The sequence below is a fragment of the Eptatretus burgeri genome, chromosome 4 (genome assembly GCF_056783735.1).
Source record: "Eptatretus burgeri isolate ZD-2024b chromosome 4, Ebu_testis_v1, whole genome shotgun sequence".
In the NCBI taxonomy this organism is placed as follows: Eukaryota; Metazoa; Chordata; class Myxini; order Myxiniformes; family Myxinidae; genus Eptatretus; species Eptatretus burgeri.
Window position 1 is genome coordinate 75,670,626 of NC_140964.1, and position 19,866 is coordinate 75,690,491.

Sequence of the window (19,866 nt, forward strand, 5' to 3'; positions counted from 1 at the left end):
TGCAGATCTGGATAAAATCACAAACTGGTCCAACACGTGGAACATGTCTTTCAATCCGGACAAATCTCACACTCTCACTTTGTCTCTCCGAAAGGGCCGCTTGGAACCCCAACCACTTTCTCAACAATCCTCTTGAAGAAACCCTTTCTTTCAAGCTTCTGGATTTCACTATCTGCCATGACCTTTCCTGGGAAAGCCACATTTCCAACCTCACCTCCAAAGCCAGTTGCCGACTGGGAATCCTCCGTCATGCAAAGTCCTTCCTCGGCCCACCTGAGCTCCTGACCACTTACAAAGCTTTCTTCCGCAGCCTGATGGAGTACTGCTCTCCCCTCTGAGCTGGTGCTCCTGCCTCTCACCTTTCTCGGCTTCATGCTGTGGAAGCCAAGGCATTTCGGATCATTGGCATCTCCCGCAATGAGGCTGAGTCTTTGGGCCTCTCACTCATTCACCGCAGGCTGGTCGGTGGTCTTTCTGTCTTCTACCGTCTCCTCTCCAGCCTCGCCCCCCTGCTCTCTCTGCAATTTGTCCCCACCACATTTCTGCATGGCGCTCAAGGTCCGCCAACAACCCCCTTCTGGAAAAACTAGCAAAATCACGAATCACTGCTCACCTTCGCTCTTTCATTCCTCTTTTTTCCCACCTTTGGAATAAACTCCCTCACTATATTCAATCTCATTCTTCCCTCCAGGCCTTCAAAACAGCTGTTCACCACCACCTCTTATCATCCCCCATCCAAATCCCCGATCTTTTCTACCCCCATTAATCCATCCAAACCCACCTCCTTCAAATTCCTTGCTTTCCTTCCTGGAAGTCCCTGTAATGTCCACCTTCTATTCCCCATGTTCCCCGCCCCATCCCTCTCCCTTCCACACATCTAATGTCTCTGTTCTCCACTGTTTTGTCCCTTCCACTCCCGCCCCTCTTGTCTCATGCCCCCCTTACTCTGTGTTGTGTGTTAGCTCTCATACGAGCCTCGACAAGGTATACAAAAAAACAACAAATATTTCACACATTTTGGTGATGTATCACTTTCTTCACGCCAGAATATATTTCATCATCGAAAGTGAGGAAGTAATGAGACTTGAACCGGGGAACCTCACCCAGGGCACACGGTGAACACACAGCGGTGAAACCCACAAGGTGATGCAGCAACACTTGTCCTCGAGCATGGCGGCAGCCGCCACTCTATCAGCACCAGAGGGCGCAATTGCCATGTGATAACTGGCTCGTCAACACGGTCCACACGAGCTTTGAAACGACAAACGTTCCATTTCGCCGATGACATATCAAGACGACAGGGGGTGCCCCTGGGCAAAGAAACAAAATGGCGGATATTTCCAGGTCCGGAGTTTTATCGTCTGGAATTAAAAGGTTGATGATGCCTACGACTAAGAAACTGTGTTGGAATGAATCTGAGACACGACGGAGGCTTTGGGAGAGAAGGCAAAAATGTTTGGTACGAGGTCAAAATGGCACCATTTTCTGTATGTCATCAATCATAAAAATGGCCCTGTCGCAGATTCGCACCATTCGCTGATAGGATGGCCTAGATGTATGCACATTCACCTCGAAGCTGTCTCGCCTGGGTTCGAATCCCGATCCAAGTATAAACTGTCTTCCTGCTGTTTCATACGCAGAGAGATTCATCAATGTGTGTGTTGTCTCTCGGATGGATGTAAAACTTGGCGTCCCGTCTGCCAGCATTAGTTGGTGGGCAATTAAAAAAAAAAACATCCCACAGTGCTCTACATGAAAAGTAGGCGAGCTATCGCCAGCACCATGAACAAAATCGAAATTCCTACCTCAATTACTGCTGGGAAGGCAATAACAAACCACCTAGTGTAACCCTTGCCAATAAACTGCTTCAGCAGCAGTGGTGCTCTGTAACAGAGTAGGGTACATCAGAATCAGTGACTTCTTGCGGTGGCAACATGGCCGAGAGGAAGGTGCACTCAGTTTGAAGCTGTCTAGCCTGGGTTCAAATCTCAGCCCAGCTTTTAACTGTCAGCCTGCTGTTTTACAGGCAGGTTGATTCATCAATGTGTGTGCTCTCTTGGATGGATGAGACATTGGGCATCCCATCTGCTGACATTAGTTGGTGGATGTTAAAGATTCCATGGTGTCCTACATGAAGAGTAAGTGAGTTATCATTGAAACCCTAACCAAATTTCATATTCCAGCTCTAACTACTTCTGGGAAGACAATGGCAAACCATCTAGTATAGCCATGGCAAAGAAACTGCTTCGGCAGCATGGACGCTCTTCAACAGAGTATTGTACATAAAAATAAAAAAGTCTTGCCATGTGATTTCAGAGTAAGAGTCCAGCTTCTCCGTCAGACTTTATATTATTGGACAGTTGATCCCTTCAGAGTGTAATTGTGCTATTATTGTGGATGTACTCTGTGAAACAACCTGCAAGGACCTCTGAATGAATTACCCATGTGTGAAGCACAAAGCTGGGTTAAGGATTTTTTTCAATCTGTCTGTCTACAGACGTCAGTCCATGTCCTTTTTCTCAAGACTGCACATGTTAAGGTGTTCTATGAACCCTCTACATATATAGACATATATATATATATATATATATATATTTTTTTTTTTTTAGAAGAAAACACTTAAGCACCCAGCTGGACTTGATGATACAAGGAAAGACCTATAATGACCTTTCTGAGCACCAATTACAGATTGGTTCCCCCTGAAGTATGAAGAAGGGGCTGATTCTCAAAGCTTCAGCTCTGCCACCGAGGAGCCGGAGCATGGATCTAAATGGAGGACACGGACAGCAAGTGAGGTTGGACAAATGATACTGAGAAAATGATTAAAAGTGAAGACAACTACTTTGGCCTGCAAAAGTATTCACCCCCATCCAAAGTTTTCACATTTTGATGTATCTGAGCTGATTTCATGATGCTTTCAAATCAAACTTAATAAAGTCTTCACAAACCACTCCACGGTAATAAAACTGGAAAATGCAGATAAAATGTGCATAAGTTAGATGAACATCTTCTTTGTCTCTTTGCTGATGACTCTACCCTCTTCCTGTCTGTCATCTGTCATCCCTCAGACCGGTAAGAAGCAGCTTCTTCGCTCACAGCAAATCTGAGTAAAATCACAAACTGGTCCAACGCGTGGAACATGTCTTCCAATCCGGACAAATATCACACTCTCACTGTGTCTCTCCAAAAGGACCGTTTAGAACCCCCCTCCTCCAACCCCCTACCCCACCCCTCACACCTCCACTTTCTCAACAATCCTCTGGAAGAAGTCCTTTTATTCAAGCTTCTGGGTCTCACTATCTGTCTGCCATGATCTTTCCTTGGAAAGCCACATTTCCAACCTGGCCTCCAAAGCCAGTCGCCGACTGGGAATCCTCCGTCATGCAAAGTCCTTCCTCGGCCCACCTGAGCTCTTGACCACATACAAAGCTTTCGTCCGTAGCCTGGTGGAGTACTGCTCTCCCCTCTGGGCTGGTGCTCTTGCCTCCCACCTTTCTCGGCTTCACACTGTGGAAACCAAGGCATTTAGGATCATTGGCATCTCCGGCAATGAGGCTGGGTCTCTGGGCCTCTCACTCTCTCACCGCAGGCAGGTCGGTGGTCTTTCTCTCTTATACCGTCTCCTCTCCGGTCTCACCATATTTCCGCAGGGCTCTCAAGGTCCGCCAGCAACCCCCTTCTGGTAAAACTACCAAAATCATGAATCACTGCTCACCTTCACTCTTTCATTCCTCTTTTGTCCCACCTTTGGAATAAACTCCCTCACTCTCTTCCATCCCATTCTTCCCTCCAGGCCTTCAAAACAGCTGTTCACCACCACCTCTTATCTTCCCCCATCCAAAACCATGATCTTTTCTACCCCCGTTAATCCACCCCAAACCCACCTCCTTCAAATTCCCTGTTTTCCTTCCTCAAAGTCCCTGTCATGTCCATCTTATATACCACATGTTCCCCGCCCCATCCCTCTCCCTTCCACAGATCTCCTAATGTCTCTGTTCCCCACTGTTTTGTCCTTCCCACTCCCGCCCCTCTTGTCTCATGCCCCCCCCCCTTGCTATGCATTATGTGTTAGCTCTCACACGAGCCTCAACAAGGTATACAAAAAAACAAATTCAGATGATTCTCAGTTATATCAGTATTCAACCCCTTTGCCTAATTAACCCTAAATCACTTCAGGAGTAAATTATTTGTTTGAAAGGTTACAAAATAAGTGTAACAGGTTTTACCTCTATGTAATCAGCAGTTTAACTTAAAAATTAAACTCCTCCACCTATCTCGGGAGTTTTAAGGTGCTACTCACTTGGTCAACCAACAAGGCAAACATGAAGACCAAGGTGCTTTCCAAAAAAGTGAGACAAAGTGTTGGAGAAGCACCATTCAGAAGAGGGTGAAAGAAGATTTCAAAGTCACTTATTATCCCTTTGAATAAGGTGAAATCCATCATTAAGAAGTGGAAGATGTATCATACCACACAGACTCCACCCAGATAAGGTCGGCCATCGAAACTCAGCCAAGCAAGCATGAAACTGGTTCGGGATGTCACTGTAAATCCAACAATGACTTTGAAATATCCGCAAAGCTCTAAGTCCGAGATGGGGGTCAGTGTTCCTCAATCAACAATATCCCGTTCCCTTCACAAAGCTGGACTCAATGGACAGGTGGCAAGAAAGAAGCCATTCCTGAAAAAGACGCATCTAAAAAACTCATATGAAGTTTATGAAAAAGCATATTAACGACACTACAGGCATGTGGAGAAATGTTTTGTGGTTAGATGAGACAAAAATTGAAATTTTATGTTTAAATTCAAAGTGTTACGTCTGGCGCAAGCCGAACACTGCACATCACCCAATCAACACCATCCCTACAGTCAAGCATGGTGGAGGCGGCTTCATGTTTTGGAGCTGCTTAATGTGGCAATATTGGTAGGGGGTAAATACTTTTGTAAGCCACTGTATATATGTAATTGATGTCGAGCACATCCCAATTATTTCCTTCGCGTTCAGAGGAAGAAGAAGAGTGGCATGATCATTTTTTTTATGTTCGGTGGCCATGACAAAACATTCAAATGGCCATGAGTCTAACCCATGCATGGAGCATGCCAAAGACTAAGCCACACCCCAAGGAGAGCGATACAACAAAACCACGTCCCAAAATGGAAATCACACCCAGTCACTCTCCCACAGTGTCCTAAATTGGCGAGCAATTAAGATACCCAATAATTAATTACTTGGGGTATGGCCAAGCAGCGAGCTTTCTTAACATGGAGGGCTGGCGAACTCAAGCGAGGGTGACTCTCGGTCACTCCATCAGGTTTGCAAGTGCGCATCCATCCTTCGGTAAACCAGGAAAAGGTTGAACTCTCCAACCAGTCTCCTTCCTCCAAATCATGGTGACGTCTTGTCAAATCCATCTCTGGTCAAGTCTCTGCTCTTCCTTCACCCCCTCACACACTTCAAAAGGCCTCACATTCGACTGCTCGAGTCAAAGCAGAATGTTTCAAGTCCGCATTTTTTTTTTTTTTTTTTTTTGTATACCTTGGTCGAGGCTCGTATGAGAGCTAACACACAACTCACAGCAAGGAGGCATGAGACAAGAGGGGCGGGAGTGGAAGGGACAAAACATTGGGGAACAGACACAGGTGAACTGTGGAAGGGAGAGGGATGGGGATGGGACAGGGAACATGGCGAGGGGAAGATGGACATTAAAGGGACTTTCAGGAAGGAAAGCAGGAGAATTGAAGGAAGTGGGCTTGGGTGGATTATCGGGGGTAAAAAAGATCGAGGATTTGGATGGGGGAAGATAAGAGGTGGTGGTGAACAGCTGTTTTGAAAGCCTGGAGGGAAGAAAGGGAAAGAATACAGTGAGGAAGTTTATTCCAAAGGCGGGAAGAAAGAGGAATGAAAGAGTGAAGATGAGCAGTGATTCGTGATTTTGGTAGTTTTACCAGAAGGGGGTTGTTGACGGACCTTGAGCGCCCTGTGGAAATGTGGTTGGGACAAATCGCAGAGAGAGCAGGGGGGGCAAGGCTGGAGAGGAGTCGGTAGAAGACAGAAAGACCACCGACCAACCTGCGGTGATTGAGTGAGAGGCCCAAAGACTCAGCTTCATTGCGGGAGATGCCGATGATCTTAAATGCCCTGGTTTCGACAGCGTGAAGTCGAGAAAGGTGGGAGGCAGGAGCACCAGCCCAGAGGGGAGAGCAGTACTCCATCAGGCTACGGACAAAAGCTTTGTAAGTGGTCAGGAGCTCAAGAGGGCCGAGGAAGGACTTTGCACGACGGAGGATTCCCAGTCGGCGACTGGCTTTTGAGGCAAGGTTGGAAATGTGACTTTCCCAGGAAAGGTCATGGCAGATAGTGAGACCCAGAAGCTTGAAAGAAAAGACTTCTTCCAGAGGATTGTTGAGAAAGTGGATGGGGGGTTTTGTAAACGGTCCTTTCGAAGAGACATAGTGAGAGTGTGAGATTTGTCTGGATTGAAAGACATGTTCCACGTGTTGGACCAGTTTGTGATTTTATCCAGATCTGCAGTGAGCGAAGAAGCTGCTGCTTGCCGGTCTGAGGGATGACAGATGGTACGGCAGAGGGTGGAGTCATCGGCAAAGAGAAATAGAGGATTTTCCAGAGAGTCCGAGAGATCATTGATGAAAACCAGAAAAAGAACAGGGCCCAGAACACTACCTTGAGGAACTCCAGCCTGCACAGGAAGAGGGGATGAAAGAACTCCATTTAGGGCCACACGTTGACTGCGACAGGAGAGGAAGTCTGCGAGCCATGAGTGGAGATGGCCTTGAATACCATGGGAAGAGAGTTTGGTGAGTAGGGCAGGGTGCCAGACTGTGTCAAAAGCACGTGATATGTCCAGGGATACGGCTCGGATTTCCTGTCTGGCATTGAGGACCTCCATCCATTGATGGGAGAGCAGTAGCAGCATATCTAGGGTAGAGCATATCTAGGTAGCACCCGGTCTGAAACCAAATTGATGATTGGAAATCAAGCCATTGGAGAAGAGGAAGGATTTCATGTCTGAAGCGATGATGGATTCCATAACCTTGCTGATGATTGGGAGAAGGCTGATTGGTCTATAGTTACAGGGATCTGTTTTTGCACCTTTTTTATGCAGGGCAGTGATGTTAGCAGATTTCCAAGCAGATGGCAGATGACCTTGGGAAAATGAGAGGGTGAATAGAACAGAGAGAGGGTGAGCAAATTTATCTCCAAATATCATCTTCCCAAGCTTTTCCGCTGCCCCTCATACCCACCGTCTCCTGGATCGCATGTTCATCTCACCTGAGAAAGTGAAGAAAGTTCTTTCCAGCATCAACTCTTCATCGGTAATGGGCTCATATGGCATATAATTTCCCATGTTCTCAATTCCTGCTCTGCTCCTCTTGCTTCTCCTTTATTTGTTCTCTTCTGCCTCCTTCTTTGAACACCTCCTATCTGCCTGGAAGTCAGCAAACATCTCTCCTATTCACGTGTAAAATACCATTTCCTCGCAGCTACAGACCAGTACACTGACTTCCAAGTGCAAGCAGTCATGAAATCCATTATCGCTGCTGCCATCACGCCTTTCCTCTTTCCAAACATCCTGATCTCTGGCCATTTTGTTTGGATGCCGCCCTCAATCTCACAAACATATGGTCAAGCCTGTCTCCTTGAACGTATCTATTTCATGCTTCGACTATTTTCCTGTGTTGCTTCGAAGACAAATCCTACATTATATTATTTCCTTATGAGATGCTACTCAGAATTCAGTGCCCTGGGTGTTTGCACAGCTTTCCATTATATGGGTGCTTGCCCAGTTTGGCACCCTTAAGGCCACAAAAGCTTTCTTGGATGCATATTTGCCAAAGGTTCACATTACCCAGTCTGAGCTCTGCAAACAATGGAATCTGTGACCTTTATGCTTAAGGGGTATTTCAATGGCAGTTGTTTAAGTTAAATTATTAATAATAATATAATAATTAGCCAAAACTCGAATAATAATTAGCCAAAACCTTGACATTGTGTAATAAAACAGAACTTTGTTTTACAATTACAGGGTTTATTTGTCCTCACTCTGCAGTGTAACAGCATCTACCCATCGGTTAAACTGCCTCAAATACACCGAGGGTATTGACCTTTTTACAAGGCAGTGACTGCCTTTATGAATACAAAACCCTTCGGTTCAACCAAGGGCCCAGCGTCTGTGTCGAACCTTAAAAACAACCTTGTGTAGGTGAAAACAGTTTGATCATTATGAGGCCTTCATGGCATACAATGATGCTTCTCTTTGGATATAATTAGTCCGAACAGTGTGCTGGTTGTAACAGCCACTTTAAAATAAAAATAACTAAATTTGTCTTGAAAAGCGACAGTAGTTTGATATTTGTTAAAGCGTGCTTGTTTTCTCTGGACAAAGCAAGGCTCGTGGAACAGCAAGGTTGAACTGAATGTGGGGTGGCATGCATCTTTGAGTTTCTGGGGAGAGTTGAAGAACCGAGACAAAGGAAGAATTGAGAAGTTGTGGCTTGGGTGTTCTATATATATATTGCGTATGCATGTGAATTTGGGTACCGGTGTGAATAGGACTCAGACAATGTTGGAATGTATGGAGATAAGGGGGGGTGGGACACGAGTTTGATTGTCGACAAAAAGAAATACGTGCTCAAATGAGTCAACACCTAAAAAAATTAACAAAAATTAAAAGCAACGCCAAGAACTACATCGCTGTGGCACTTACAATTTGCACAGAATGAGGCAGAATGGGAGCACTGAAAGAGTGCAGATGTACACTCAGCTAAATATACTGATGAAATGACGTAAAAACAGCTCGGTGTGCATGCGCAGGAACCCCTGGAAATGGCTGTGTTCGTGGCGCCATGTGGTATGTGGTGTGTGTGAGATAAGGATTGTTACCTAAAATGGCTTACAAAGCTTCCAAAGGAAGCCAAAGTACTTGGAAAAGTTCCTGGGAGAAATGTCTGTGCCTCTGCACAATGAAAGAGTTGGAGAACTTTCTCAGCTCACCGAATGGACGGCTGCCCGTACTGCAAGCTCTCGGTGGTTAGTTAGTTAGTTAGTTAGGTGGTTGGTGGAAGGTTCGAGTGGTTGGGCGTGTGCTACACAAACCCCCGACAGATCGCCACCAGCGGATGGACTTGAAACCTTGTGGGGGTGCCTCCTGTGAACATGGCAGGCTTGGTGATTTATTTATTGGATATCTGTAATTGGGAAGATGATACTGTGCTTCATTTCCAAGTCATGGTAACCAACTCTTCAGCAAAGGATATCTTCATGATGAGACAATACACAAAGCTTGTGTATCTGGTTTGGGTGCTTCTGAACACTGATGGCAAGGACATATCTGGGGCTTGTGAATGTACAGTGTAACTTTAAGATGATGGCATTTACCATTAATCATGGCGGTAGTTGGGGGCAGGGGGCGGGGCGAGGGTGTGATGAAGGTTGTTGTAAATAAATAATTGTTTATTTGGTTCTGGGGCCACAAGACAAATTATACATTTTTGCATCGATTGCTTAAAGGAGTAGCGTGTGTGTGTGTGTGTGTGTGTGTGTGTGTGTGTGTGTGTGTGTGTGTGTGTGTGTGTGTGTGTGTGTGTGTGTGTGTGTGTGTGTGTTATATATATATATATATATATATATATATATATATATATATATATATATATATATATATATATATATATATCCACTGTATATACTTGCTTGTATTAACAGGAAATGATAGAAACTCAACACCTCTCAATCTCACTCACGGATATTTCTCATATTTTTAGTATTTCCTTGAGCCGGATTTCCATCCAGGAACACAACGCTTGTGGTTAACCATTTTCCGATTGCCACTCTTTCGTTTGAATGCTCAAAATTATGTTAAAAAGAGGATTTGACAAATACATTTCTTCCTAGCAATAGCAAGTTAAAAGTGTCTGCACCAGCAGAAGGGAGTCACTAAAAATGCACACACATCACATGGAAGAAAGCACTCGTTAGCATTCATATAGTCTTGGCCAAAAATATTGGCACCCTTGCACGTTTTTCAAATAATGCACAATTGCTTCCAGATTAAAAAAAAATATTTCGGTATCCACATATGTATTTGTTTGGTTTGCAGTGGAACAAAACAAAAAAGATGAAAAAAATAACTAAATTTTTGCTTATTCCACATAAAAATCCTAAAATGGTCCAGTCAATATTATTGGCACCTTTTAGAAGTTGTTAGGAAAAATTAGATTTCAAGCAGGTGATTCTCCTTTACTTTGGAAATGAACTCACCTGTGCTGAGTTGCAGGTGCCTGTAATATAAAAACCACTCATTCAACGAGTTTGAAGAGAGAAAAGGAGTCATTCTGCTGGTTTGTGTCACTGTGTGTCCCGCAATGTGCATGGAGAAAAGAAAGAAAACCAGAGAATTATCTGAGGAGGTCAGACACAACATTGTAGCCAAGCATGGACAATCTCAAGGCTACAAGTCTATTTCCAGAGACCGTGATGTTCCTGTGTCCACTGTACACAATGTTATCAGGAAGTTTAAGGCCCATGGCATTGTAGCCAACCTCCCTGGACGTGGCCGCAAGATAAAAACTCGATCAAAGATTGCAGCAAAGGATTGTTCGAATGGTGGAGAAAGCACCTCGATCAACTGCCAAAACAGATTCAAGCTGACCTTCAGACACAAGGTATGACAGTTTCAACTCGTACCATCCGTCGCTAACACAATCCTCTGGAAGGAGACCCAGGAGGACCCCACTGCTGAGAGAGAGAGACAAAAGAAAGCCTGACTGGAGTTTGCCAAAACACACCTGAACAAGCCAAAATCCTTCTGGGAGAATGTCCTGTAGACAGATGAGACCAAATTAGAGCTTTTTGGTAAAGCACATAATCTCTGTTTACACAAAACAATATGAAGCCTTCAAAGAAAAGAACACCTTCCCTACAGTCAAACATGGAGGAGGTTCAGTGATGTTTTGGGGTTGCTGTGCTGCCTCTGACACTGGGTGCCTTGAATGTGTGCATGGCATCATGAAATCATGAGATTACCAAGGCATTTTGGAGTGCAATGTTCAACCCAGTGTCAGAAAGCTGGGTCTCCGTCGAAGGGCATGGGTCTTGCAGCAGAACAACGACCCCAAACACACTTCAAAAAGCACCCAGGAATGGTTCAAGACAAAATGCTGGACTGTTCTGAAGTGGCCAGCAATGAGTCCAGATCTAAATCCCATTGAACACCTGTGGGGATGTCTGAAAACAGCAGTTGGGAGAAGGCACCCTTCAAATCTGGGAGAACTGGAGTAGTTTTCACAAGAAGAGTGGGCCGCACTGACAGTAGAGAGGTTGTGCTACCAAATATCAAGTGTCGGGTGTCAATAATTTTGTCAGTGCCATTTATTTTTATTTTATTATTTAAAAGGATATATTAAGTCCTGAATCAAAAAACAGAGGTTCTGTAATATTAACAGTAAAATAAAGAATTGTGGAGACCAAATACTTTTGTCAATTTCAACTTATTTTGAGAGAAAATTGTGAGTTATTTGAAAAAAAGTGCAACGGTGCAAATATTTTTGGCCACGACTGTACATCATTTTAAAAGTCCGTATTGTCACATTCCACTCGGAGCCCCAAACAGATACAAAAAGGGCTCCTACTTGAGAACACAGTGTTCATATTATACTCCAAAACACTCAGGGTGCAACCACGTGCTTCTTAAGGTACTGAAGTAACACTGTACATGTTCTATCACAAGGAACTTCGATGCAGGAGGAGGCCATTAGTCCCATTAGAGTGTGTGCTGGTATTGCCAAATGCCAATCTATGGTTCTCAGCTGGGATTTGAACCACTGACCTCGCAGACTCAGAATGGATACCGTAACTCCAACCATAACAACACCAAGTCTGGTTTTTAATACAATACTGACAATACTTTCAAGGGCAATAGAGAATACATTCTGATGATGTTCAAATATCTCCATGAAAGAGACTCCTATTCACTACCGGCGCTTTCAAAAGTTATGAAAATACTGTAATACAAGTGGCGTTCAAAGAGTTATCAGAATGGGACATAAAAAGTGCAGTTAAAAACTAGAAGGGCACCTACCTCCGCCAGAGTGCATACCTCCACCACGCATTGCCTGATCCACGAGAACATATCGGGCCCAATAATGTTTTTAAATATCACACTATGAATTGGTTTAGCCCGATGTCTCAATGGCGAAGAATCACTTAAAAAATTATCGGATCCGGATCCGGATTCAGATCTTCACCAAAATTGAATCAATCCTTCCGTGTCACACACCCAACGTATCCACCAAGTTTCATGTAAATCCGTTCACAACTTTTTGAGATATCGTGCTATATATCGTTTTTGGCCCGATCAATGGTGAGGAGGAGGAGGAGATTGGGACCATACTCTGTGCAGAACGTTGGTGCTGCCGAAGTAGTCTCCTTGGCTATTGGGCACAATCCTGGACGGGTCGCGGCTCCGACACAATATACCAGCATGCTGGCACTCATTGTGTGTGTGTGTGTGTGTGTGTGTGTGTGTGTGTGTGTGTGTGTGTGTGTGTGTGTGTGTGTGTGTGTGTGTGTATGTGATATATATATATATATATATATATATATATATATATATATATATATATATATGTATGTGTATGTGTATATGTATATATATATATATATATATATATATATATATATATATATATATATATATATATATATATATGTATGTGTATGTGTATGTGTATGTGTATGTGTATATGTATATATATATATATATATATATATATATATATATATATATATATGTATATATATATATATATATATATATATATATATATATATATATATATATATATATATATATGTATGTGTATATGTATATATATATATATATATATATATACTGTGTAGACTCGCAGGGGCTGACCAGTGCTGCCCAAATGGATGAGATTTTCCCAGTGGTGTTTTGAGGACATGTTGACATTGAAAAGTTATGGAGTTATTGGTCTCATGATGGTTACCTTTTGCCTTCGGGTTTGCGGCAGCATTGAATGACTGACTCCACATTCCAATACAAGTCCTCGCTTGACATCGTCCTGGTTAACATTGTTTCGTTACGAAGTCGCTGATCTATTTTAAAAACATTCCGTTTAACGTCGTTCATCGTTCCGTTATTTAGTCGTTTTACCTCCAATTTAGCGCCAAACTCATGGATTTCCTCGTTTTAATAAAGCTACAGCATAAACCATACCCTAAGTACCGGTGTCTGAGCCATACCATAAATACCGGTGTATGAACTCACCCAGAGTATTATAGTATAAGCCTTATATACATCGAGCTGTGCATCGATAACATTGGTGGTTCCTGGGCTGAAGTTACTCAGGTGTGCGTGAATTCCTGGGCTGGAAGAAGTTGTGGCCTGAATGTGTCAATGTCTTGAAAGGGTTGAAAGATGTTGTCTCTGCTATGAAGAAAGTTCGCCTTGGCTTGGCCAATAAGGCCAATTTTGATGAGGTGGATAAAGCCGACATTACACAACTTCTGCAATCACGTGGAGCAGGAGTTAACCAATGAAGATGTGAAGAAACTAGAGATTATGATATTCAACTGATTAGTTTAAATTTCTTTAAAACTTATACTTTATTTGGAATTAATGTCTTTTGGCTGACGATTATTTTTTTCCATGGAACCTAACCCCACCCCCCCCCCCCCATCCCCTATTTGTTATTAATTATTTTGGGGAAATTGGATTCGCTTTAAGTCATTTCAGTTAAAGTTACACTTTTCAAGATCATAACTCCAACGTTAAGCGAGGACTGACTTGTATATATACACTTTTATAGCAGACTTTGCTGACCTCAAAACGGACATCAAGACCAACGTGTGGTTGCTTACAATCTTGACCAGATTCTGTTATACCTACACCCAAAATTTCGGGCCTCGAGGTGTTATGGTTTGGCCATGAAAGAATAACGTACAATCACACAAACAAACACACGATCACTTGGAAAAATAAAAATAATGTGTGCACACACACACATATATATATATATATATATATATATATATATATATATATATATATATATATATATATATATATATATATATATATATATATATATATATATATATATATACACACACACACGGTTAAAAAGTGAGCATTTTATTTAATAATTATATAAAATGCATAGTACTAATTATTAAAGTCATAAATGATCAACGTGGTACTTACACGGAGATGAACGCACAGCACGTAGTCAGTGTGACCGACGACCCTTTTATATAAGTCCCGGCCTGGTGGGGTGTGCAAGGTTCAGACAGTTCTGAGGTGCTACACCAATGTGTATATAACACACTGTGGTTTGTTCTTTACATAGAGGTTGAGTGTTGGGGCTGCGGGTGCTTTGGGAGGGGTTGCGCTCCCCGCCCGTAGCTCGATGAATTGACAAAGCCCGTCCCATCCGATCGGGTCCTGTCTTGTTCTGTCTGGAGTACTATGGTGAAACACCCGAGTCAGCTAGTCTTTGGCAGATCTGTTGCAGAGTCTCTCTCTCTCTCTCTTTCTCTCTCTCTTGCTCAACCACCGTTATCTATGCTGATAAGTATCCTCACTTTAAGGAAAGCGCAATTTGGTTCAGATGATTTTTTAAAAAATTAAATAAATGCAGTTGTTTTCATGTTTTTTTTTTAATCCCATGTACAAACTTGCCGTCTAAATCCTCAAAAAACATCTACCAAGATAGAACTTATAAACCTATAAATTACCTACCAGTCATCCAGAATTCCCCATCCAACAACACCCATTAAACTTTGGGACATCATGGCTGAACTAGAAAAAAAACGTAGGGGCAACACCCCTGGGTGCTCCCCAGGTAGTGACTGGATAAGAAAACCAGGGAACAACTGGTAGACATGGATGACCCACAAAATATGTAACGGAGAAGAATGTAAATACCTATGGATTAGTTTTTTGTAATGCCGTGAACAGACTTTGGTACATCACGGGTGATGAAGGTGGTGGTCAAGTCAAGTTTCATTGAAATTATGTGTGTGCTTTCAGAGAAGAAAGCAAATACATATTTTGGGGGGAACCCCCCCCCCTCGTAAAACCCTATAACCCCAATCCTTTCAATGTCGTGAACAAACTTTAGTACATCACGGGTGATGAAGGTTGTCGTCAAGTTTCATCGAAACTGTGCGTGGTTTCGGATAAGAAAGCAAATACATATTTTTTGGGGGGGGGGGGAACCTCCCTTTCACTCTCTTTGACCCAGGTTTTTCTAATGTCATGAACAAATTTTGGTACATCATGGGTGATGAAGGTTGTGGTGAAGTTTCATTGGAATTGTATGTGTCGTTTCTGAGAAGAAAGCAAATACCTCTTTAGGGGGAGCAACCCCCCCCCCATGAACTCCCTTCATAGACCCCCTCAGACCCCCACTTTTTTAATGCCGTGGACAAACTTTGGTACATATCACAGGTGATGAAGGTTGTGGTCAAGTTTCATCGGAATTGCATGTGCAGTTTCTGAGAAGAAAGCAAATAGTCATTTGGGGGGGAGGAGAGAAGGAGAGGAGGAGGAGATTGGAGCCATACTCTGTGCAGAGCGTTGGTGCTGCTTTAGCAGTCTCCTTGGCTATTGGGCACAATCCTGGACGGGTCGCCACTCCGACACAGTATACCAGCAAGCTGGCACTCATTTTGCTGACCTCGGAAGGATGACAGGCCGAGTTAACCCCACCTGGTGTTAATTCAACAGCTGAGCAGGATTTGAACTCAGGACTTTAGGATCCAAAGCATGGATCTCAGGACTTTAGGATCCGTTTAGGCATGAACAACTAATCAGCCGTTTAGGAATGAAGAACTAATTGGCCGTTTAGGCAAGGAAAACTAATCGGCTGTTTAGGCACGCACAACTAATCGGCCGTTTAGGCACGCACAACTAATCGGCTGTTTAGGCATGAACAACTAATCGGCCGTTTAGGCACGCACAACTAATCGGCCGTTTAGGCACGAACAACTAATCGGCCGTTTAGGCACGAACAACTAATCGGCCGTTTAGGCACACACACAACTAATCGGCTATAAAGGCACACACAACTCATCGGCCGTTTAGGCAAGCACAACTAATCGGCTGTTTAGGCAAGCACAACTAATCGGCTGTTTAGGCAAGCACGACTAATCGGCTGTTTAGGCAAGCACAACTAATCGGCTGTTTAGGCACGCACAACGAATCGGCCGTTTAGGCACGAACAACTAATCGGCTGTTTAGGCATGCACCACTAATCCGCCGTTTAGGCACGCACAACTAATCGGCTGTTTAGGCATGCACCACTAATCCGCCATTTAGGCACGCACAACTAATCGGCTGTTTAGGCATGCACCACTAATCCGCCGTTTAGGCACGAACAACTAATCGGCTGTTTAGGCATGCACCACTAATCCGCCGTTTAGGCACGCACAACTAATCGGCCGTTTAGGCATGAACAACTAATCGGCCGTTTAGGCATGAACAACTAATCGGCCGTTTAGGCATGAACAACTAATCGGCCGTTTAGGCATGAACAACTAATCGGCCGTTTAGGCACGCACAACTAATTGGTTGTTTAGGCACGCACAACTAATCGGCTGTTTAGGCACACACAATGAATCTGCTGTTTAGGCACACACAACTAATTGGCTGTTCAGGCCTGCACAACCAATTGGCTGTTTAGGCACACACAATTAATCGGCTGTTTAGGCACACACAACTAATCGGCCGTTTAGGCACACACAACTAATCGGCCGTTTAGGCACACACAACTAATTGGCTGTTTAGGCACACACAACTAATCGGCCGTTTAGGCACACACAACTAATCGGCTGTTTAGGCACACACAACTAATTGGCCGTTTAGGCACGCACAACTAATCAGCCCTTTAGACACACACAACTAATCGGCTGTTTAGGCACACACAACTCATCGGCTGTTTAGGCACATACAACTATTCGGCTGTTTAGGCACACACAACTAATTGGCCGTTTGGCACGCACAACTAATCGGCCGTTTAGGCACGCACAACTAATTTGCTGTTTAGGCACACACAACTAATCGGCCGTTTAGGCACACACAACTAATCGGCTGTTTAGGCACACACAACTAATTGGCCGTTTAGGCACACACAACTAATTGGCTGTTTAGGCACACACAACTAATCGGCCGTTTAGGCACACACAACTAATCGGCTGTTTAGGCACACACAACTAATTGGCCGTTTAGGCACGCACAACTAATCAGCCCTTTAGACACACACAACTAATCGGCTGTTTAGGCACACACAACTCATCGGCTGTTTAGGCACATACAACTATTCGGCTGTTTAGGCACACACAACTAATTGGCCGTTTGGCACGCACAACTAATCGGCCGTTTAGGCACGCACAACTAATTTGCTGTTTAGGCACACACAACTAATCGGCTGTTTCAGCACACACAACTAATCGGCTGTTTAGGCACACACAACTAATCGGCTGTTTAGACACACACAACTAATCCATTGTTCAGGTGCACACAACTAATTGGCTGTTTCAGCATGCACAACTAATTGGATTGGCACACACAACTAATCGGCTGTTTAGGCACACACAACTAATCGGCTGTTTAGACACACACAACTAATCCATTGTTCAGGTGCACACAACTAATTGGCTGTTTCAGCATGCACAACTAATTGGATTGGCACATACAACTAATCGGCTGTTGAGGTGGGAGGGCACAACTAATCAGCTGTTTAAGCGCACACAACTAATCGGCTGTTTAGGTGTGCACAACGAGTCAGCTGTTTCGGCGGGCAAAACGAATCGGATGTTTATCTCCCTTCATAAATTGCTATTTACCTGGGTGATTAGCTGTGCGCATACAATGATGTTTTTGTCGCTGTTTAAGGGTTAGGCATGTGTTAGCATGATGCTTGCTAAGCGCCTTTCGTAAATTCTGTCCTTATCGTTTGGATGTTTTATTGAGAAAATTTACAAACACCAGAAATGAATAAATAAATAAATAAATAAATAAACAAAACATAAAATAAATACAACAATGCAAATGCAAATTGAAAAGGAGTGCAACTTCAAAAAAATTCGAAAAAAAATTCAAAAAATATCACATACACCGTAAATTGATGGCCAACCTGTGAGCATTCCTCACAGACAACTTGTTTTATGCTTTGTGAAGGACAAATACAGGCTTCTTAGAGCTTACACACTCCAGTTTTACCTCTTGTCAGCAATACAAGACACGGGTAACATCTCTTTCTCTTCCTCTGGTGTTCTTCTGCAGCTGGGTGAGCTGTATGTACACCCAAAAACTTCATAACCAATCTTATTGGAGCTTGAAGAGTTGGTGTTTTGACTCTGTACTTGATCTGTTGAATCGTCAGCTGGTGTGCCAAATCAAATCACAAGATTAGTCTTTGCCACTTTCCTTCAGCTGCCTTCCATTGTAGAAAATTTGCCATGCGGATAATGAAAGCAGCAACAGCACCAACATCTATTTTATTCACAAACAGCACAAGAAGCCAGCGATTGACCTTCCTTCTTGCAGTGTACAATGTAACCCAGGTGGTCAAGGTTGTCTACTCCACCATCATTTCACGAAAGCCTTCATTTCAATGGAATCAGCATGATCGCATTCATTCTGGACATTCTCAGGATTTACTTAATTCCATTGTTTGTTCCAGCAATTGGCTCCCTTGTTCGTTTCCAAAACAAGAATACCTATCATCACAGGGGTCATGACAATGAAAAACATTCTTCTATGGAGTTGTATGGAGCTTCACTTGTTATTTCTGGAGGCCTTCTAATTTTGTCCTGGTGACAGCGTCGCCCAACAGACAAGGGATATTTTTGCCACACAGTTCCATTTCTGGCACAGAGTTCACGATCAGCTGCAGCAGACAGTTCTTGAGGCAATCGTCCTCTCTCGTAACCATGACCTGTACTCTCACCTTGACGTTTATCACGGTTACGCAAACGACCATGACCATGACCTCTTGGAGGCTGCTCATTCTTATGGACCTCAGATGGTACATTTTTTGAGACAAAACTGCCTGAGCAATCAGGGAAGGATTTCAAGCGGCTACCTCAATGTCACTGTGTTCAGAGGGCTCTGATATATGGTCATCGTGGGAAGCAGAAATGTCCGTATCAACGCTTTGATCGGAGTGGTCGAGACCTTGCGACACAAGCTGAAAGACTTCATCTGTCATGTACCTTGCTGCTCTTCTTCTGTCAGCCATAATTCACTGCAAATAGAGTATTTATACTTCGTCACAAACACTAAAATCAAGTGTAAAGTTGGTAAAATAATGAAAAATAAATTTACTGGCAAAAAGGAATCAAAGTACTCATGTTTCAGGCAGTTGGCTCCCATTTATACACACTAAGAGGATGATGGGAAAGAGTAATTACAAAATAAAGTAGATAATAGTGGAAAACAAAGGGAGATTATTGGAAGAAAGGACATACCTGTGCTGAGGACCCTCAAGCAAATGCTAAATAGTCATAAAGAAGTGGAAACAAAAGGGAGGTAAAGACAGAATGCACTCATCACCACTGAGTCCGTTCATATAATCTTTACTAATCAATGTCTGTGTCTACATGTGTCAGTGTGTCTCCTCCATAACTCCAAAACCATGAAACCTAACAGCCTGAAACTTTGCAGGCATACGAAGGGAACTCCAAGGAAGTGCAAGAGTGAAAATTATGTGTTTGGGCGAATTAAAACACCCCTTTTGAAGATAATTAATGACCTTATTTAATTATGTCCTTCATCAGGCACATCCTCAGCCACCTTGCTTTCAATGGGGTCTTAAGGGGC

At 43.4% G+C, this 19,866-nt stretch overlaps 1 protein-coding gene across 2 annotated transcripts in view; it reads right to left on the reverse strand.

Moving 5' to 3' along the window:
- Window positions 1-14,400, reverse strand: part of LOC147028388 (macrophage scavenger receptor types I and II-like) — a 71,187-nt gene extending 56,787 nt beyond the window's left edge. The window contains exon 1 of one of the 2 annotated variants that reach the window (XM_085878723.1): window positions 14,245-14,400. The gene's annotated coding sequence lies outside the window, so the exon portion shown is untranslated. The remainder of the gene's footprint in view (window positions 1-14,244) is intronic. The other variant, XM_085878718.1, reaches the window with a different exon arrangement.
- Between the last annotated feature and the right edge of the window lie 5,466 nt (window positions 14,401-19,866).